At 49.2% G+C, this 22,975-nt stretch overlaps 2 protein-coding genes across 2 annotated transcripts in view; one reads left to right on the top strand and one right to left on the bottom strand.

Moving 5' to 3' along the window:
- Nucleotides 1-22,975, bottom strand: part of LOC144170544 (uncharacterized) — a 236,044-nt gene that overhangs the window by 164,178 nt on the left and 48,891 nt on the right. The gene's annotated exons all lie outside the window — the stretch shown is intronic.
- The window catches only part of LOC144170543 (uncharacterized), a 31,143-nt gene that overhangs the window by 5,883 nt on the left and 2,285 nt on the right, over nt 1-22,975 (top strand). The window lies entirely within an intron of this gene.

The following is a 22,975-nucleotide window of genomic DNA, read 5'->3' as shown; positions in this document are numbered from 1 at the left end:
TGCCCCTGCCACTCGTATTCCAAACTCTGAGAGACTCTCCAGTGCTAAGATTATGTGCTGCGCACTGAAGAACATCACCTAGACAGTACTCTTGCAGTCTTTCTGGCTCAAAGTGGGTACGGTATCTCGGTGAGGCGACGTGCACGGCGAAGCGTATACAGGCAAGAGAAAGGGCATCTTTGGACACTGCAGTGTGAAATTATTCCACCGATCGCGCCATCACACATTTGGCAACGCAGGCGCGCTTCGCGGCGAGAGGCCACTCATAAGATACGCAAATCACCACACTCGTCTGCTATAATTGCCTATCTTCTCGTGCATCTTTATGGCATTCGCGGAGCCTTTTACGGTGGCACAATTCGTTCCGAATCGCTTTACGACTCGACCTTTTTCCAAGCCTCGTACACGTCCACTACAAACTGACCTGGCCACTGTTGTGCGTTTCGTTAAACGCACGAACACACGTTGCACGCAATTTCTAAGAATGGGGAAGGGGGGGGGGGGTAGTCAGAAGACTAAGGAGGTGAGGTGAAAGTGGAGAGGGAGAAAGAAATACGTTTATTGAAGCGATGAAGCGATACGGCAAGAGGTAGGGGACAAGGGCGTTTTACCAGTTTGAGGGGGGGAAGAGGGGGGGGGGGTTCAGAACATTCTCCGAAATTTTATGTAGCACATCACCCCCCCCCCCCCCGCCCCACTCCTTCCGGCCTTTTTTCCAGCCGTGCTTCTTACACCCTTCATCTCAACACTTAAATGTAAAACCAAGAACAAAATTAAAAAGAACTAAAACAGGATATTGTTTGTGCGCAGACTATCGTTTTAAAAAATGTTTTACCGGCGGGGTATATCTTCCCCCCCAAAATATTTCTGGCTACGCCCCGGTAGGGCAGAAGCAGCAATGGGCAGCGGCTCGCCATCCTATTCCGGTAGGGCGCGTGCTGCGGGCTGCCATCCTCGCCCGAGACAGACAGACAAGCATCTTTACTGGAGATATTTCTCACCCGTGAGACCAGGGACTCCTGGTCTTCGAGCTGGCGGCTCTGCTCAAAGGTAGGGGAGCTAGGTTGCGATGGGTTGGCGGGGCATGTCCAAACGACATGAGGGGTAGTGTTAGGCAAATCGCAGGGAGCGCAGTTGGGTAAGTGGCTAGTAGGAGAGATGTGGTGGAGATGGAGGTGATTGTGACACATGTTAGTTTGAAGGCGGCGCCAAATGCGCGCGTCTGCGGTAGGAACGGAAGGGTGAGGAGGGCGATAGGTGCGTCGTGCAAAGTAGTGGTAGGGGATATACGAGGCGTTTGTTTTCCCTAAAATTAGCCAAATCCATCGAAAGTGAATTTGAGAAAAAAGTGGAAGTTTGTTCCTGGGCTTAAATGCAATGCTGCATTATATATGTTTTACATGCCAGCTAACGGAAGTTTAAGGCCACAAGTACTTGAAAAATATACGGCGAATTTGAACAATATTGGGATGATACGTTTGTATTTGCCTAGTATTTAATTGAAACATCAAGTTGATGCGGCATTCTTATGAAAGCTTTATTTAACTTTCAAGAATCGTGCGATGGAGTTTTGGCGGAAATAACATTAAAAATACGCAACAGGGCTGCAAGAACAGTAGAATCATACATGAAGAGGTGGTGAGATTTCTTGGCACATTAGCAGTTCTTTTTTAATTCTTCCCTAGGTCAATTTTCTCGGCACGCCTAAAGGTACTCGCGAAGTAAGCAAACTCTTCATTGTGTTGCCATGAATTTCCAAAATGCTTCACAAGCAGTCTGCTCATATCTCTTCTTCACCTTAATGATGTGGCTCGTACCCTCAGACGGGAGGGGGACGGGGATATTTTCCGGGGCTTGTAAGTGGCGGATATCTAGTTAAGTACCAAAATGGTAAATATGGGAGTAAAAAAATAAATGTAACCAAATTTACTCCGTGGGGACGGGGGAGACGAGATGAAATGATTGCTTCGCATCTATGAGCTCCACTTCGTTCACTTCTTCTTCCGGTCACTCCGTCGTCGACGTCTGGGGAGAGATTTTTCACCGATCTCTTAATTGCCGTCTGAATAAATAATAAGAGAGCTCCAAAAAAAAAAAAAAAAGGTGGAAACACCCACGAAACAGTCCGAACAGTCAAGCCAAAAGCAAACTCTCATTGTGCAAATGGATTTGGCTCATTTTCATCAGTGAAACAGCAGGATTTTCGAAACGAGCTACGATCTGCCTACACGTTTGCAGGGCGCTACCTCGCCCTTTTTTTGCCACCTCTTTTTTAGGGGAAAGTTGCCGAGGTTTTTTTGCACTGCAGTTTTGTCTACTTCGCTTCGGTTTGTGGATTTGGCTCTTTTCGAAGAAAAAAAAAACGCCTCATTTATGCATCACTAGGAAAATAAAAATCACTTTGAAGGTGGCGCCTGTCCTTGTATGCCACGTATTTCATTTGAAAAATGTTTGCTTTTTACTGTGGTATGCATCATAAACTTTACCGTTTACAAATTTGGCGTGCACTTTTGGGGAATGGAGGCTGCGTGGAACCGCTTAAGCTCGTCCCTCTCCTGGGTACCTCCACGCCCGAGCGATGTGTTAACGTATGTATACCTTGATGAGAGCACATCCGATATACGCTAGATACCGGCGAGAGCGGCGAATTGTCGCGACGAAATTCGCACGAGCTTTTCAAAACACCTCTATCGATGAAGTGTTTACTTAGCGGAGTGCAGAGCCAGTGCGTGCGCATGTTCTCAATTGCACTTCTGCGGACGTATGAACCCTACACATTGTGGTGCGAAAGCGCACTAGCCTAGCGAACTGTATTTTTCAACTTCGCCGAATGAACGTTAGCTGAATCAGCTAGTTAAAAAAAAAAATAAAAAAAGGCCGGCGATGCCAGCTTTGAAATTTGGTCCTATTGTTTGCAAACTTTGATTCATTCATTATGAGGTTTAACGCGGCGACGCTACACAGGCGATGAGGCGCGCCGCGCCGTATTGGAGGGCTACGGAATAATTTTGACCACCTGGGGATCTTTAACGTGCGCCGAAAGCTCGAACACACGGGTGTTTTCACTTTTCGCTTCCACCAGAAAAGCGGCCACCGCGGCCGGGAATCGAACCTGCGTCCTCAGGCTCAGCTGCACAACGCCTTAGCCACTGAGCCACCGTAGCGGGTTCGTTCGCAAAGTCGATGCTTCACCGACTACGCCCCGCCGGCTGGTCGTTCTCTATAAGCAAAGCGTTGGGCGTGATGTCCATGCGGCACGCGTTACGACAGGCGCTGCCCCTTGCGCGCGGCGATGCCCGATTGCGTATGCGTGAAATATTGAAAACGAATCGGGATCATCGTTAACGAAGCTCTTCATCGCGCCAGACTCACGGCCACAACTAAACCATATCCACATCGTAGGTAGATCTGGTACCCTTAAAAGAACATCTGCACCAGGCCCACACCCACACGTTCATTAGGCTCATGCCAAGGCTCGGAGGTCATCGCGACCGCAAATCTTCTAATTTTCCCCCCGCTTAAACAATGGCCTGTAATGCCCAACTTGGCGCAACGAATGTTGCGTCCAAGAAAAAATTCATTGTCCTTCCACTCTGTGAAGTAGGATGACCAAGGAACCTGGGCGCAGGAGTGCAAGAAGCAAAGCACGTTTGTTTTGAGCATACTTCCTAGACAATTAGCTGCATGAAACTTGAAAGGACTGCAGTTTTGTTCTAAAAAGACAAACAAGGAGCTGTTTGTTTCCTTTCCGCGTCGTAGGCATCTTACTGTCAGTGTAACCGACAAACCCAAACCACTCGAGAACGAAAAGCAGCTGTGTGGTCGCAGTGGGCCGCGAGACGTTAACGTCGAAATCTTTCATTGGCACGACGGGCATGTCATCGGAGAGCACAAGAAGCCTGGCTGCGCATTCATGCCCTCTTCCTCCACCCGTGAAAGACACCGGCCAGATGTTGCGTCAGAAGTCCTTCAAGCTGGACGAGGAAACACCGGCCAAAACGTCACACTTCAAGAAGGAAACAAAACACGAGCTCTTGGGTGCGAAAAATTCCCGTTCTACACCTGATCATTCACGCAAGCAAAATATGGAAACCGATGCATATACAGCTTCGCTATAAAATGAGCTTCGGCACGGTATTCTATGGTTGAAGCAGCGAGACCGTCTTGCATGTTTGTATACCACTTCGGACAAGGGCATCCCAACCACGACTGTTGCGTATTTAACAGGGATTAAACACCTACCAAAGTGTATTTCGCCCGCGAGCTAGCGGAAAAAAATACACAGAACCTCGTTGACTTGTGCATGGACTGGTGGAACCCCACTCAGTGGGTGCAAGGCGCAAGACAGAGCACAGTCGTACAGTGAGCTATTTAAGCGCGGCAACATTTGGAGAGAGTGGTCAACTCGACGAGTGCGGCACCGAAACGCATCGCATATCGCTATCACAGCCGTTATCAGCCGCCGATAACTCCATTGACATTCTGGGACTCTGTTTGCACAAACTTGCCGTTTGCATGCATCGTCCAAGTTGGGCATCTGTCCATCAAAAACGCCCCTCAAGAGGGGTCTAGCGGTGAGCGGTTCGTTTTTGATCTGGATGACGACAACGGCACGAAAAGTTTCACTCGACGACCCAATTACGCAAGTACCCAAATGCATGCTGCTGTTATGCTGTAAAAGGATGTGGAAGAAAATATTCCGAAGCCACCGTAAAGAAAGAAAATCTCTCTCCAGATTAGATTGATTTGCTGTATACTACTAACATATAGTCCGGAAGTTGCTCGTCTTCCTCTTCCCTTGTCAACCCATGGCCGCCCTCATAGTCGATCACCTTCTTCAACTGGATTATTCATTATGTCCATACAACACTATAAAACGTAAAAAAGGATGTCATTTAGGCACAACGATGAACCCATATAACTGTCATCACCCCCTTGTGTTCACTGCAGGACAAAGACCTCTCCCAAGGTATTCCAGCCATGTCTATCGTGATCTACCAGTCAATTTTTGTTGTCGCGGAACACCCACCTCCTCAGGGTTGCTACACCAGTGTCAAACCCCTTTAATGGCGAAGAACAGGAACAAATATACAATAATGATGATTGTGGCAGGAGCCACAATCTTCCTCTTCTCCAGCCCCCAACATTCGTAATTCATCCCTCCATCGAGTCCTTGGTTTGCTGCTATTTCGTTTACGGCCAATTGGCAGCCACTCCGTTAAACGGATGGTCCACCTGTTGTGTACTATATATTTCATTTATTGATCAAAAAGGTGAAAAAAGAAGAGACTTGTGCGCGTGCGCGTGTGCGTGCGCGTGTGCGCGCGCATGTGTGCGTGTGTGTGCGTGTGTGCGTGTGTGTGCGTGTGTGCGTGTGTGTGCGTGTGTGTGCGTGTGTGCGTGTGTGCGCGTGTTTCGCTTCGCAGGTGAAAGTCTCAGCATGCTGAACAGTTTGTTTTGTATTTTGCAACTGCCGTGGCTCGGGTCATCGCTGGCGGGCCTGTCTCAACACGTTTTCGAAGAACGCGGGCTTTCCGCAAGACACAGGTCCTTAGGCAAAACTTACAGCACGCGCGAACAGGGTAGCGGCGCTCTGAATCGTAGCACCACCATCAAGACAAAATCCTGCCGACGCCCATGTAGTACGTACGTACGTACGTATGTATGTGTGTATATGTATGTATGCGTGTATGTTTGCATGTGTATGTGTGCATGCATGTATGCGTGTATGTATGTATGTATGTATGTATGTATGTATGTATGTATGTATGTATGTATGTATGTATGTATGTATGTATGTATGTATGTATGTATGTATGTATGTATGTATGTATGTATGCATGCATGCATGTATGCATGTATGCATGTACGTATGCATGTATGTATGCATGTATGTATGTAGGGACAGTTGAACTTTTGAAGATGGTAGCGAACACAAGAAAAGAAAACTTTGAACAAGGTAAAAGCACGGTTGTTGCCAACGTTTCAGCAAAGAGGCTTGCTTTTCTTTTCTTGTATGTATGTATGTATGTATGCACGCATGTATGTATGTATGTGCATGTATGTATGCATGCATGCATGTTGATACTGAACTTCGGCCTGCTTGTCCCGTCGTCCTTCTTTAGTGTCGTTGTCCAAGTCGCGCTCTATTTTTCAATCATAATGCACCAACTTGCCCAGCAGCTTTGTTTAATGCATGCATGTGTATGTATATATGTATGTATAGATACATATATACACACATGCATGTATGCATACACTCATGCATGCATATACACATGTGCATGCATGCATCCATGCATGCATACATAAATACATACATACATAGATACATACATACATACATACATACATACATACATACATACATACATACATACATACATACATACATACATACATACAAAAAGAGCTATGTACACACACGCCTCGGGAGAGTTCTTGCTCGGGCTCCTTTGCACTTTGATCTCAGCCTCGCGCGCACGCCAGAACCACCCGTGCGCCGAGCGAGCGGGTTTGTCTTGCGCGAGGAGCAGAAGATAGGCAGCTCGTCGTAAACGTTGAGGCTGCCTGTTTATTCCGCGCCGAGTCGAGAGCTTCCGGCCGCTCGGCCAGCCAGCGCGCCGGAGAGGTCTGCAAGGACGCGCTGCCGCTACGGGCCTTATCACCACACGAAGTAATGGCAGGGGCTGGAGAGGAGTGAGCGGGGACGCACATCACCTGAAAAACACTGCATGTACGGGGGTCGTCACACGTAACAGTGTAACCCTCAAATGTTGGGGCTCCCGCGGGGACTGTCGCCTATAGTACACTCACTGGGCACGCACCTAAACCCCTACGCGACGCAATACAGTTCGTTTGCAAGTGGCCGTGTTACGGGCACAGATAGCCCACAGATGTCCAAGTGCGTCCGCCTGCGGACGACCGCTCGCAGTGCGTGGTTCGCACTCATATTATGCTACGCCCTATTTTCCCTGTGACCTGTGAATATTCACACCGACGATAAGGCCGACTTCATCGTGCCCGTGTTTTCCCTGTTAGCATTACGGTATGTACTGCTTATCAAAATTGGTTTCGTTAGTTCGAATATAATCTTATTCGACCAAACGCTTGATCCCGTTGGAGTTGAAATCACCGAGGTTAACTGTATACACTTTGTCTACACTGATGTCTCATGATATAGACAATGCCACTGTCCTGCTCTACGAGTGTCGGAAGAACTTTCGCCTAAGATAAACTGAAAAAAAAGTTTTTCATAGTACTCAACCTAGTAGGGTTTTTCGCGGCGAAGCTACTCATGAAAATGCGCCAAGTTAGGGATGTTCGGAGTAATTCCTCCCACCTGAAGTCCCTTTTACACGCCGTTCTTTTTTCCTCACGTCCACGAGAAAGGACCGCAGCCGTCAATAATAAAGCCCGCAAATGTCGTGCTCGGCTGCTGATTGATGATTAATGGACCGGCCGTTATGCCCTTTGTAGCTGGGTGGTGACGTGAGTCATCGCACCAAAGAATCCTAGTACTGGTTGAAAATTCTAGCACTTAGACACAGAGCCGCCACCACGGCGTGGTGTCCTTTCCAAGCACTGGCGGCGTCAGCAGTGCAAACGTGCAATCAGGGGCAATCAAAATGTCCTGTGGAGAATGTGCCTCGCCGGTCGGGGTCACGCCCTTAATAGAATAGGCTGCAGGGACAGGCACGACGCCAAGAAAATAACACGGGCCCAAAGTGTTGTTTCGAAAGGGTGCTCGTCAACACGACAGCGCACGGCGGATAAGGGCTGCTGCGATCCGCATGTCACCCGGAATCTTCGCTGAGCCGGCCAAACGGGCCGCGCACAGACAAGCACATCGAACTGCGGCAGCCTGATAGCGAGGTCAAGTTTCTGCGAGTCGGCGGCTGGCCTGCAAGGAGATGAGCGCAGGCGAATAAACGCCATGTCTTCCTACGTATCAACAGGATAGGTCGGAAGAAAGGCAAATGAAGAGCCAAAGCACCGGAAAGAAATTTGAAAGTAGCAGGGAAAGAAAACAGAGCTGAACCGTCTGAGAAGCGGTTTCTAAACATAATCTTTTTTTTTTCTTCTTCAATGTCTTCGAGCAAGTCATTGTACTCACCAGACTCGATATACCAACACAGAAGCAGCTAGCAGCTTTAGAGAACCTCGAGAGAACTTTTTGTATCCGGGGTGAATGCTCGAGTATACATTTCAAAAAACCATGCACTCCTACGACGACGGTGGTTGAACTCGAAGCTTTCTCGTGAGGAATTCCGTGGTTGTCGTCTGAGTTTGGACTTTGACTCGCAGACGGTTTGCACTGACTCATTGAGCTTTGACTTTGACCCGCACGGAGTTTCGACTTTTGATCGCAGCGGCTTGTCTTTGACCCTTCACCATGTTCTTTCGCGCGAAGGAAGCTTTGGGTTCAACTATCGTCGTCGTTAGACGGAGGGGGTGCATGATTTTTCTGTCTGATTTTGCCCGTCCATGCGCCCTTGTACAAATCCAAACTGCTTTGGCCGTGTCAGAATAGCCCACAATAAAGGGAAAAAAAAAAAAGAGTCGGAATGGCGCAGCGGGTAGGCGTCGGCTTCACAATGCGAGGGACCCAGGTTCGATTCAGGATCATGGGAAGCGTTTTTTCCTTCCATTTCATCAACGATAATCATCAGTGTTAGAGGAAGTAGGCTTCCGTGCAGTGGGAAATCAGTGAGACATCGCTTTAATATTTAGGAAGGAGAACTCTTCTGACCACGATTATTTCGGGGACAAGTAAAAACGAAAGTTCTTCAATTGCAGTCGACCACATGAACGCCATGCGATTATTCAGTGTTGGCTTGGCTTGCAGTTCTTTCCTCCTCTGGGAAGAAATGGCTGTGGTTTAGCTCAGCTAACTCTGGATATGCAAGGCGAAAGCTTGGTTCAGCCCTGTCCGCTTCCGGAGTTCCGGAGTTTTGTGAGCCGAACGGCTCGCTCTTCCCCAGTCTCTGACGCTAGCTTCCCGCGTTTGGCATTCCGGACCCTCTCCAGTGAAGCAGCTCGCCGGGCGGTACCCGCGGGGTGGCCAGAAGCCGCTTGCCGAAGACGGCTCGAAGCCTACCGCTTCCTCGAAACGTGCGGAGAAGACGGCCCGGCCGTGCTCTCATCCACAGCCAGCTTGCACTGACTAGGCGAGCGCGGCGCGGCGCTCCAAGCGCGCGGCTAGTCGCGTGGTCAGGCGGCGACCGAGCTGACCGAGCTGCGGGGGGGAGAGAGAGAGAGAGAGAGAGAGAGAGAGAGAGAGAGAGAGAGAGAGAGAGAGAGAGAGAGAGAGAGAGAGAGAGAGAGAGAGAGAGAGAGAGAGAGAGAGAGAGAGAGAGAGAGAGAGAGAGAGAGAGAGAGAGAGAGAGAGAGAGAGAGAGAGAACTTTATTTGAGCCCAAACTGGTAGAAGGAAGGGGGTGACAGGGAGGAAGTCACCTAGCCTTCCCCGTTAGATGGCGGCCATGAGCCCGTGGGCCCTAGCGGCATCTTCCGCCAGCTGGACAAGTAGTTGTTGTACGTCGGGGTGAGAGGTGAGCAAGGCGGCCTCCCATTGCTCCTGAGTCCTGATGTTTAATGCTCTATTAGGTGAACGAGGTTTCTGTGGGCATGCCCATATGATGGGTTGTAGGGTGGCTTTGTCTGCACACCACTTGCATCTGTCGGAATACGTGTCTGGGTAATATCGGTTGTAGAGAACAGGGTTCGGGAAGGTGTTCGACTGTATTCGTCTCCACGCAACCGACTGCCATCTGTTGAGGGAAGAGTGTGGTGCAGGGTACTTGAGGCGACTCAACCTGTAGTGGTGCGTAATCTCCCTGTACGTGACCAGCCTGTCTCTGCTATTCGTGAACGTAGGCCCGATGTCTCCGTCGAGGTCAGCCTGGTTGCCGAAATCTCGGGCTGCCTCGTGAGCCAGTTCATTCCCCGGCAGGGACGAGTGCGCTGGTGTCCATACAAGGCGAACATGCCTGCATCTGTCGCCAATAAACGTAGAAAGAATTTTGGCCGCTGGCAGGGATATTCGTCCCGCCAGGAAGTTTCTTATTGCCGAGCTGCGGAGAGCTAGAGCCACTAAATAAGATGCGCCATGCTGACGGCGGCGGCGGCGGCTTACGCACACGGCAGCGATGCAGCTGGGCGCAGCAAGTCACGTGATGCGTTGCCAAGGCTACGATGCAGCTGCGGCTAAATGAAGGTCAAATTGCGGGCGACGGCGAAACTCGGCTCGACTAGGTTTGCAAAGCTTTGCTTTAGAATTGTAATAAATTGACGTCATAGAATTTTTATAAATTTCAATTATCAGCAAACGCTGTTCTTTCCCTGGCAGCCTTGTGCTGCTTCCCTCAAGGCAGCATAAGAGTACTTGCTGCGGAGCTCTCTTTAAAGGCAAGCCTAGATAATGATAATGAGCCTGCGTCAGAAATAGCTTTGCTATCTTCACTGCAGCATAAGTATATCTGCTGTGAAGCACCCTTTAAATGCAAGCTACGAAAAGGAAGACGGTGATGATGATGCTCTTTACATATCATGGATACGGGCATGAACAACCGACAACTTCGCTATGACAGCACCAAAGCTGCAAAAACAAAAGAAACAATATACGCCACCATTCCGGCTTTCGATTGGCTCACGTTTAATGCCCGAGGAGACGAATTGTCCTTATTACTGAAGCCCAATGGCGCTGCAGCTACGTTGGCTGGTCAAAAGCTACGCACTAGCTACGAACTGGCTACGTGCTCCTATGTGGATGGAACTTATCTGCCTTCAATTTCACTCCCTTGTCTTGTAGACGTTTCATAACTAGCCACTTCCTGGATTTTCGCCAACTACGACGTCGTGTAGCACACGTTTGCATGCCAGCAAGGTTGGAAAGGGGGATTTTCATGCGCCCTTGAAAACTGTCCAGAGGCTAAAGCAACCTCAGCAGGAAGGCGAACCAAAAAAAAAAAAAAAAAAAAGTCCCTTCTGGGTGTTTATAACCGCTAGTCGTTCTCGCTTCCCCATCCAGCGGCATTTGATTCCAGGCATCTTAAAGGTCCCCTGCAACGCTTTTTTCAACTTTTTTCAAACCCTATAAGTGCTTTCAGAACGGAGTCAACAAGCGCGTTTGGTACTTAAATTACGTGGAAACGAAGTACCCGAGCCAGATATCGCTGTTTCGCGCGCGTTAGATAACTTAAAAAATGGCTGGAAAAATTTATCTCTACTTCATGATCTGGACATTATTTGCTTTCTTGAGTGGTGCCACTCGAGCAGTACTGTTGCCTTTCATTTGCACCCCTGTATGCATTCGATAGCCACTTTTAAGAAACGCAACGTAAGCTAATCAGAAGAGCAATCGTGCTGCTACGTGTAAATCACGCAGTGCTGCTGTGTAGAGGCAATGACTACAGTTTTTGAAGTGCCCCAGGCACGAGGGAAAGATAGAAAGTGTTTCTCCTCGGCGTTGCAGGGCGCGTTTAATTTTAATTCCAGAAAAGGAAACAACAATCCTTCTCGAAGCATTGCAAAAGTTTTCACGTGAAGCCGACGAGGAAATCCGTGGGTTCAACCCCCGGTGAAGAAGACGCTGTGTAAGCCAAGCAGCCTGCGCGGCTTTTCTTATGGTCGACTGCGAATAGTGTAAATACACCATTCGCATCGCCCACGGTTCATGTCTTGTGTCCTGCCACCACGTAACAAAATGATCCCGATGTTGGGTGACGGATGTGTTAAGCAAGCAGCGCTTGAACTGGTTTTGAAGTTCCCACAAGCGTAATTGATTGATTGATTCTGGGGTTTAACGCGCCGACGCAACGCAGGCGATGAGGCGCGCCGTAGTGGAGGGCTCCGGATTAATTTTGACCACCTGGGGATCTTTATCGTGCGCCGAAATCTCGTACACACGGGCGTTTTTGCTTTTCGCCTCCATCAGAAAAGCGGCCGCCGCGGCCGGGAATCGAACCCGCGACCTCGTGCTCAGCAGCGCAACGCCTTAGCCACTGAGCCACCGCGGCGGGTCACAAGCGTAATTGGTTTGACTTAGCCGCGAGGGGCCTCTAAGGTACTGGCTGAAATTTCTTTAAATTTTTCTCCTTAAGACAGCACGGGCTCCTTGAGGTGTAATTCAGCAGACTTTCCGCTCACACGTCTTAAATCTTGGTTGTGAAAGTTCTGCAAACTCGAGATGAAGGTCATTTTTACTGTCATGCCTGACGCCTCCTGTGGGCGTTCGTACCATTGCCAGAAATGCAAACGGCAGCAGTGCGAACTGCTCAATGAGGTCTCTCTCGCGCTGGCTTCACCCGCTGCAATCCACAAAGTTACGCGTATCAATTGTCCAGTATTAGCGCCGGGCAACAAGACGGGCCACTTGCCTAAATAGCCGCCAGTCTCAAGTTCGTCCTTGACAAGACAGGGCTAACTGAAGCGGTGCTCGAAGTATAGGTCTCACGATATCATGCTACACGGCGATCTCGTATCGACTATCATGTCCAAACCGACGTCGCACCATCCACAAAGCCGACAGATGGGACCGTTTTTCTGTTTGCCGCCCTAACAGAATCATCGCAGAGTCGCGTTCGTCCGGCTCAGCTGGTTCTCTTTCGCTCTGCAAGGTATGCACCCCGTGCTCGTATCTGCTTTCTTACTGTCCCCAAGATTGCGAGCGGCTTGCCATTCGACCTCGCTTCCTGCAGCGATAACACTGGTCTTCTTTGTGCGGTCCGGCATCCCTCTGGTGTCTGCGATTTCCGCAGCTCGTACAGTCGCTTGTAACGGTGACATATGAGGCGTTTTTTTTTTTTTTTTTTTCGAAATGAGCCAGATCCACCAAACGCGATTGTGAGAAATAAGCGGAAGTTTGTTACCGGACGTAAATGCAACGCCGTCAAAAATATATGATATATTTTACACGTCAGCTAGAGGAAGTTTACGGCCATATGTAATTAAAAATTTATGCCGTGAATACGAGTAATATTAAGGTGATAAGCTTGGATGTGGCTCATATCGCATTGAAACACTCAAATTGATGCGGGATTCTTCTGAAAACTTTATTTAAATTGCTTTCAAGCATGGTGTGATTGCGGTTTGGTGTAAAAGGCATTAAAATATGCAACTGGGCTTCAAGAAAAGTAGAGCTATACATGGAGAGCAGGTGAGTCCTGTTGGCACCATTAGCAGGTATTTTAGAATTCTTCCCTAGGTCAATTTTCTTGGACACGCCTGAAGTCACTCGCAAAGTAAGCAAGCTCTACATTGCTTTGCCATGAATGTCCAAAACGCTTCACAAGAAGGCTGCTCATATCTTCTTCTTCACCTTAATGAACTGGTTCGTACTCTCGCGGGGGGGAAGGGAGGGGGGGAGGGTTGCCAGGGTTTGTAAGCGGCATCTATTTATTTAAGTACTAAAATGGTAAATATGGGAGTAAAAAAATATAACCAGAGTTATTCCGTAGGGCAGGGTGAGACGACATGATATCATTGTTTCACGTCATTTCGTTCACTTCTTCTTCCGTTAACTTCGTCATTGACAGCTGGGGACCCACCTTTTGCTGATCTTCTAATTGCCGTCTGAATTCATAATAAGCCAGCTCTAAGAAAAAAAAATTCCGAAAACACCCACGAAACAGTCTCAACAGTCAAGCCAAAAGCAAACGCCCATTGGGCAAATGGATTTGGCTCATTTTGATCCGTGAAACAGCAGGATTTGACTCATTTTCGATACGAACTACGATCTGCGTACGCGTTTTCAGAGCGTCCTCTCAACTATGTTCTTGCCACCCCTTTTTAAGAGGAAAGTTTCCGTTTTTTTTTTTTTTTTTTTTTGTCGCTGCATGTTTTACCCGACTTAGTTTGGGTTTCTGGATCCGGCTCATTTCGAAAAAAAAAACTCCTCATATGTTTTTGAAAGCTTCTTCGCTTGATTCACAATGAAAAGTTCCGCCATCAACTACTGCGCACAGATTCGTCCTCCCTCTGGTTTCTTGAGAAAAACCGGAACTTGCAACAATTTCATTGCGTCACGGGCGTAGTCAGTCACTTGTTGACAATGCGTGGAACTCGGCTCCCAGGTGACATTCTCGTTGTCTTTGCGTTCAGTGTGGCGACCAAAAATATCCTTTTGTTTTCGACCACTGTGACATCGTTGCCTCGCAAAAAAGAGTATCCTCCGCATCAAATAACTGCTTCGTCGAAGCGATGCTTCGTGGGACGTGCCGGCAGCCGGGAGCATGGTCGGGCAGGCTCAACGCAGTGGAGTCCTGCCTCCACCGCCACACTTCGTAACTATACCAGCAGAGTGATAACGTCGCAGACAGCTGGTGCAACGTTGGGCAGCTTGGCAGCTTGGCTGTGTGTCGCGGGAGTGCTATTACAGCCAATCTGAGGCATCAACTGGAATATTATAAGGTTATGCGAGGTTAGAATAACAGGTGAAGGCTATATTCAGTTGATTAGCGGGAATTTCCCGTGCTATGGAATACGTTTAGAAAACAAGAAGCATGGGGTTAGATTTTTTTATCTGCAGAGATTTATCAGGTTATGTTGAGGAATTATTCAGCATTAACAAAGGAATTGCGGAAGTTGTGATAGAGTTAAACGAGAGGCACAGATTAATGATAGTACAAGCCTATGCGTCAACATCTATAGCTACGATGATGCGGCTGTAGATTTTCTACGAGGAGAGAGAGACAGATAATATGGTCTTTTAGGATGAGGGAACAGCGTAAACTTCTGTTAATAAATAGCTGCATCAGCCCCCCATCCCTTCCCCGGATCATAATGGACACTTTTTGGGCGGTCACGCAGCGCTATCCTTTTCAACTGCACAACTTATCGGGACCGAGTAACGCTCACGTGTCGTGTATACGATCGCACAGACACGCAGGCTCCGTATTGTGCACAATGCCTTTTCCTTCAACTTATCTCTTGTTATAAAATAATCGGAAGTGCGGCAGCCACGGGGTCAGCATTCACGTTCTAAAAGGCTGGCTTCATGCAACGCGGAAGATTTGATATCGATTGCTAATTTCACAAGTCACATTTGAAAATGATCTGTCACATGTTTTGACATTTTTTTAGAGCAGAAAACACGTTTATCACCTGTTTCCATAGTAGGTGCCAAAAAAATTGTTATGCTACAAGTATGTGCGATTTATTGGCGTGCATTATTATTTTCAGTGGGTCATTCATTGCATTGAGTAAAACAGTCTTTGAAGGCATCGGACACTACATTTGCCGGAACATATACGCCGTCCTTAATCATTTTTTCTATCAACAATCCTGTTGCAGTTCGGTTTAATAGCGTTTTTAGTGTTTCCCAAATTTTCCGTCTGTCATCTTGGCGTGACTAAACACAATAAGAATAATATATATTAAGTTCTAGCTTTCTGAAGCCTATTATTTAATTTATTTCTCAATTTATTGATATTAAAAAGATCTATGGGGTGCCGATTGCTAATTAACTTATTTATGACTTGTTTAGTTTTGTTTTTGGGAACAAGTATCTGGTAATCCATGGATTCCGTATCTTAGATGGATGAAGGGGGTACTCTCGACAAGAAAAAAATATTACCTTTAAAGGCGGTTAAAAACGTTTCACATGCTGAATTACCTTGTTTATACCTGGCAGAGAGAAAACTTTATATCTAAACAGCCCTAGTCTGGGCCGTCCTGCCACAGTCTCTTCATTAGGAGACGGCCGGACCATAGAATTCCCGAGTCCCTCCCTAACCCGAAAAAAGTGGGCCGCCAGGAGTTCTTGTTGCTTGTACACGCCAGGAGTTCGGACTGCTTGTCCACGCCACGATTCGTGTTCAGCCAGTCCTCCCATGAAGCGATGCGGGAACGCAGGTGGCGGTAGGTCTGGTGCCATTCGACATGTTTATGTTGATCAGCATGCACAGCTTGTGGCGCACAAGGATGGCTGGCAGACATGCCGATTCCGGGGCACAGCCCCCCAGAGAGTATTTTATTGAGAGTATTGTCAACATACGTGAGGTATACAGGGCGCTAAGCGAACCACCTGAATGTCTACCAATGCTTGATGACCTTGTTCAGCCGAAGAGATTTTAAACTTGCGTCATTGCCAACGGTGGCGAATGTTTTCATCCTTATGAAATGATTGTGACCAGGTTTTTCCTTTGAGACAAACGGTAATAAAGGGGAAAACTGTAGTTGAACCTTCTTTCATACGAATCGGTAAAACCAGAAAGTGAAATGGGCCTTCTCAGGAGCGTTTGAATGTTTATTGTGCATGGATATTGACTTCCAAATCGCTATTTATATTTCGTCGGTATGGCACCGTTAGACGCATATTAACATTAGACACTGGATTACACGCGCAGAAGCATTGCGCAAATCCGATTGAAACGCCAGGCGCTCGCAAACCGTGCGAATGAAACCGAACGGGTTGTCAGCGAATCGTTTGGTGAAGTCACACAGCGCTACAGCGAAAGAGGCATGATTTGCGGGTCGGCAGCAGTCTTGTGGGTGTGCTTGGCGAGCGACGTCCTGCTGGCTTGTCGCTTAAGCAAAGGTGCCACCATATTGGTCCTGCTCCGTGAAATGTACGCCAGACGCTTGCGTTGCGACGAGCTCAGCTCGTGGAACGCGGCGCCGGCGTTCCACAAGCTGAGCGGCGTTCCACATGGGCGGCGGACGGGTAAACACAGCAGCTTCCGCTGCTACACGCTGCCAGTTATCTTCGAGATGTTCTTTTCCCCGGGGCTTCTCCTCCAAGTCGCAGCAGCGCTGAGGATCTCACCCCGGGTATCTTCAACCGACAAACTCAGCCTCCGATACAAAACTGCACATTTATTTACAGCCCGGCGGGCGAATAAAAACAGTACTCGCGCGGAGCTCGAAGACGGCGGGCCGAGCTCTCCCGCGCCCGGACCGCGTCTCTCCGTCTTCATCTTCCCTTCCTCCTGACGCTGACGGCCGGGGAAGAAGGAAAAGCCAGTTGTCTCCGTCGGTGGCCATCGCATGTGGTGGTGGTTAAGAGATCCGGTGCGCGCAGGCGCTCGAAATGCGCGGCGTCTCAAGGCGCCGCGCGACACGTGCATTTCATTTGTGCGCTGCTCGCCCCAGGGCCCCCGCCAGTTCGTGCGTCGAAGCGCCCGACACCTCCACCACCACTGTGAAACATAACTTCAGGAATGTTTCACACACGAAACACACACCACACACACTTTTGGCCCGTGCACCATCGTTCCTTCAGTTTGACGACACAACAATCAGCACGGCCAGTGCCCCTTGACCCTGGCTGCAGGTCAACATGACAAAATAGCCACAACCTCACCTAGCTCATTCAGAGCGAGCGGCCTTTAGAAAGTGGTATGCACCGCCCGTCAGCGTCCGAAAACACCCCTGCCATGCGGCGCACCCCGTCGAACAACAGTACCAGGAACCCCTCTCCTTCTCGCTTTCTCGCTCGGGAAGCGACCGCTTCTGCCTCGCCGGCCTGCGTTGCAGCCACGCTGCACTGCGGTGAAGCTGGCTGACACTTCCTCCCTTCTTTGTCCGAACACCCCAGTTCAGCCAATCCTGAGCTCGGAGCGCCGTGCTCCACTAGGCGCTGTTCGTCAGCGGCAGACGGCTGCTTAGCGGTCACGTCAACGCTGACATGCAATGCTGGAGAGGCTATTTCTTCAGCCACTCCTGCAGTCCTACCTGCAATTGCCTGGGGCTGCACTACACGAGCGGCCGTACCCTGATTTGCACTTTCCTCTCTCACTTCGCTGGAGCTTCCCATGGCAATCGCATTCTCGCGACTCGACATTTCGGCATCTCCAGAAGCACAGGATGCACTTTGCGCAACACCAACTGCATCCGACTCGCGCGATTCCCGGGCTGCTGCATCCTGCAAAGCTCTTGGCCGCTCGGCCACGCTCCCGGAATATTCTGCGTCTCCGCACGCTGCGACAACGGGCTCACGCTCACCTGAAGCCAGCCTCAGTCCCTTCAGTACTGCTGCCTTAAGAACTGCGTAGCTCTTGCGCTGCTCCCCCGAGAGTCCAGCTAGGCACCCTCTAGCCCTCACGCTCAAGTAGGGAATAATTACCCCTGCTCGCCATTTTGGCGGAACACAGTAGGAGTCTAGCATGGCCTCGGCTTCAGCGAACCAATCAAGCACAAGCGCTTCCTGGGAGGGCATATCTACGAGCACCCCTTGCAGCATGCTCATGCAATCTAATCTCCCATCCATCTCGCTGCACCCTTGTGCTCGCTGCCCGATCGGTGAGGCGGTGGCGTTGTTAGCGCTTCTCAAACGCTCACTCTTGAGACGTTCCGCTGCTAACTCCGCCTCAGCGATCTTCAATTTCGCCTGCAGTAGGGCCATCTCGTCAGCAAAAGACATGGCTGACCTAATTCTGACGCTCGCTGCCTCGTCAGCCCTCACACTCAGCTCCATCTCACCATACCTAGCTAACCGCCCTCCATTATCTCAGGGCTGCTCATGCAGCACCTCCTACATGTCATGGTGAGCCACGCACCCAGGATCAAGTGAGGCACTGACCTGCATAGTTCGGTGCTTGTGGTGATGGGCTGGATCCGTCGAGGTGGCGATCCGTATCCACGCGGCGCCGGCCGCGTTCCCCTTCTCGGGGCTGCAGGGGTGATCCGGCTCCTTCCGATGAGGCGTCCGCACGCGGCACTAGAAGTCACCGCCTTCTGCCGTGGCCAGCTCACTCAGTGATCCAGCCGTTCCCGTTCAGCAGGCTGCTGCTCTCCGTTGAGAAGTCCGCTGAGCGCCGATCGAGCCGCTTCTCCGCCAGGCTGGCGAGCTCGCTGCTCCCGCCGATCTCGTACAGCAGACCGCGATTTCTCCGCCTGCTCCGTCCGTCGAGGGCCCGTCTCGCCCGCCGGCCGGCTGAGTCGTCGCTGTTGAAGATCCTGTCGACTGCGCCAGTTATCTTCGAGGTGTTCTTTTCCCCGGGGCTTCTCCTCCAAGCCGCAGTAGCGCTGAGGATCTGACCCCGGGTATCCTCAACCGACAAACTCAGCCTCCGATACAAAACTGTACATTTATTTACAGCCCGGCGGGCGACTAAAAACAGTACTCGCGCGGAGCCCGAAGACAACGGACCGAGCTCTCCTGCGCCCGGGCCGCGTCTCTCTTGTCTTCATCCCCTCGTCTTGTCGCTGGGGCCGGGGAAGGGGGAAGAGCGAGTCCTTCGTGGGGGTCCAACCCCATGTGGTGGCGATTTGGCGCATCCGGTGCGGGCAGGCGCGTCCTTCCTCGGAATGCGCGACGTTTCCAGGCGCCGCGCGACACGTGCGTTTCATTACCGCACCAGTTGGCGTGCCGAAAAGCCCGACACTGCCCCATCGAGGCGCCAACTATCGGCGCTCATCAGCGTCATGACGCATTACTTCACTTCACCTATCCTAGACAGTAGCACCACCTGAATGGACAAGTTAGAGGGAAGGACATCAGGCGCGTTCGTACAGTTATCCGGGCAGGACTTCGTGGCTCAGTCGATAGAGCGTTTCACACCTCCCGTTGCGGCCAGAGTGATTGTCGACTCGAAACCTAGCAGCACCGCCGATGGAACTTTTTCTGGTGATGTCATTTCCGTGACGGATATGACGTCGGTGAGGTTTGTTGTACCCCGGCATAAAACACTTTCGTGTAAACAAAAAAAGGGCACTTCCAGTAAAGTTGTCGTGCTGATAGGTGGGATAGAGAGAGAGAGAGAGAGAGAGAGAGAGAGAGAGAGAGAGAGAGAGAGAGAGAGAGAGAGAGAGAGAGAGAGAGAGAGAGAGAGAGAGAGAGAGAAATTTATTTTACAACTGGGATTTAGGGGGGAGTGTTGGCCAAAGCCCATACGGCTTCGGCGACCGCAAGGGCCCGTGCGGTTAGAGTTTCCTGAACCGCCAGGTCCGAGCTCCCCAAGACCTGTTCCCAGTGGTGGGGCGTGGGGTAGGAGGGAAATGGCTCGAATGGAAGTGGGTATTACGGTGGTGGCAATGAGGGCAGTGTGGTGTTGGAAACTGATGTGGGTGCGTGTGTGTGAGCATGGTTCTGTAGGGGGAGAAGCAGTGAGTTTGTAGAATGCGCTTTGCTGGCGGCAGCATGCCTTAGCGACGGGTGCGGTGGGTGATAGTGCCTACGGAGGAGTCGGTAGTGCTGGGCGAATTCTCAATATGTCAGAAGTGCATACCGAGAAGCCGTTGGGACACCGTTGTTAGGCGGAAAAGAGAGGCCTGCTAGGGAGGTCAGTACTCGAGCTTGATGGTATTGAGGGTATAGGGCAAGTGGGGTGCGACAGGATTCCATGTATGTAGAGGCTCCTCCAGTTGAATTTCTCTAATTATTCCCGGAAGGTGATTAATCTGTCGTGCGTAATTACTTGCGTCATTGGTTTGCCTTTTCTCGATTTTTTATCCTGTCTTTTCAGAATATAACAAAAATCGGCATGTGGTCGCTTAAAGCATAAGAGAAAACACCCGCTTTGGTGTCTTCTACACGGTAGTTCGTAATAAAGAGGTGAATAAAAGTGCTAGTGTGGCACTTTATTCTGGTTGTTGTCATTATTAGGTAATATAACTAGGCGATTTCAGTAATATCTCAAAGGAACGCTTTACTGCTGTATCCGCGAACATGATAATGTTGTAATCGTCACCCCAGATGGCACTGTATTGATTACCGTGAACATATCGGAAACGTTTCTTTTATAAAAGAAAAGAAACGTCGAAATTTCCGTTCGGTGGCCGGTAATAAACAGAGTATACATTTCTCGCACACAAAACAGATCTCACTTCATAATCTCTTGAAATACGACTGAACTGTTCAATAATGCTCACATTCAAAATTTCCTTGACAAGTAACGCAACACCACCGCCAAGTGAGGCTGATGAAGTTTAGTGAAATATTGGTAGTTGGCCAAAACTCAGGGCGTCGACACTTGGTTATACCAAATCTCAGTAAGCATAAGGAAATCCAATTTAATAGTTCGACTACTGAAAAACGAGTCTAGTTCGTCGGTTTTTTTTTTTTTTCACTGACTGAAAATTGGTATGGATTCATACATTTGATCGCCCCTTCTTATGTTGTGATCCAATAAACGGCCGTAATGCTACTGAAGACACCCAGTCTGCGCATGAAATAACACATGGAAGCAGTTCACAGCGTGATCTTACTTATCGCAGTCTAATCTGTCAAGGTCAGCAACGCTTGTTATCTAGCATAGCCTTCCGCCCTCTTGACGAAAATTTTGCCGGCGCGGTGCCGGAAGAATCGAAAGTTATTTTATTCTGCCCAGCCTCTCGTGGTCTTCAGAATTCGCGCGTTGTGTGCCGTCAAGTTTTCAGTGATGTACTGCCAAGGTATTACATCCGCCAGACGTTTCTCCTGTTCAAGCCACTGGTCTCGTGTTGACTGACTCGTGAAAGAAACAATGTCGCCTGGAACTTTTTGGATGGGAGCCGATGCACGGCGGAGCCATCTTGCTTTGTCAAAGCGTCAATGTTTAGCGCGCTGGCGATGACATTGACTATCTCCCTGGTGCATGCAGATACAATAGAGTCGCGATAACCCAAACTCGGAGGGACCCCAGGATTCCATTTTAATTATGAGAAGCTTGAATTATCAAGAGTTATGATAAATATGACTCGGGGTAACATACCAACGTGTTGTAATGAAACATTCACATATATTTAATAATGTAACATTTACTCACCATAATAAAGTGCTATTCCCAATTTGAAAAAAAAAATCACGAATGGATCCCGTGTCTGCACTGCCTGCCGTCTTGTTTTTTTAACACGAAAGTGTTTTATTCCCGGGTACACCAAGATTTCACTGACGCCATATCCGCCACGGAAGTGACGCCAGTACAACGAAGCAAGCTGCCTGTAAAGGGTGCACCCCTGCACTCAGGGTATTCTTGCGGGGAAGCAACCTTTAGTTCTAAAGAGTACGTTAAAGTGTTTTACGCCAGGATACACCAAGATTTCACTGACGTCATATCCGTCACGGAAAGGACGCTAGTACACCTTTGCCGAAGCGACAAGCCAGCAGGACGTCGCTCGCCAGGCACACCCACAAGACAGCCGCAGACCCGCAAATCATGCTCAGCTGCAGATTTCGCTGCACATTTCACTTTCGTGTTTTACTTATTCCTATGACAGAGGAATCAACCCCAGTTTTTATTATTTGCTTTCTTCCTTCCTCAAGCCACACGTGGTTGTTGACGCGCGCGTTTCACTTTGACTCGTATATGCAGGTAATCAGCTTTGTTTGTTTCTCTTAGGGATATGAGTATGCAACCGCTCTGCTAGAAGCGGCAACTGCGGCAAATATTTTCGGGAAGTACAAGCAAAAAAGATAGAATTAAACAAATTTACGCAATGAAGCAGTTCGAATTATGCGGCTTAAGATACATTAAAAACATTGTGGGGCAACGAAAATTGTGAAATTTGTTTGGATTAACCGAATGTTTGATATACCCGAGTTTTTATCCACGAGTCTACTGTACAGGGTGTTACATCGATAAATGGAACACTTTAAAATAATTTTTCTGAGCGAACCGTTGGTCTGTTCACGCTCAAACTTCACACGAAGGTCGAATTTTGTGGTCTATTTTGTTTGACACCGGGAACAACCATGGTACTTACTTGGTTACTCTGAGAATAAATAGGCGATTTTCGCCTATGGGAAAATGGCGGGCCATTCGGACGTGCAAGCTGATCTTGGAAAGAAGGCGCCACCTGGGATATTCATAACGAAACTCGCAATAGCGTTTCACGGTAGGAAGGAGCTAAATGAGGTATCAGGCGATCAGAAAGCCTCTTTTGTTGATAGTTTATGCTGGCCATACATAAGAGCTTATACGAATCATAGTAAAGTATTCCCGTGGTTCGTCGCTGTCAATACCAGACATCTGGTCTCAGATCGCCTGTCGCCTGCTGCATGTGCCGCTTTCCGAAATAAGGCTCACGAATCTTTGTTCTCGTTTGAGTTTTAT

The sequence above is a fragment of the Haemaphysalis longicornis genome, unplaced genomic scaffold, assembly GCF_048455015.1.
Source record: "Haemaphysalis longicornis isolate Haplotype H1 unplaced genomic scaffold, Haemaphysalis longicornis Haplotype H1 scaffold_2, whole genome shotgun sequence".
NCBI classification, from domain to species: Eukaryota; Metazoa; Arthropoda; class Arachnida; order Ixodida; family Ixodidae; genus Haemaphysalis; species Haemaphysalis longicornis.
Note: the sequence above shows the minus strand (reverse complement) of the source record. Positions and strands in the feature narration are given on the sequence as shown.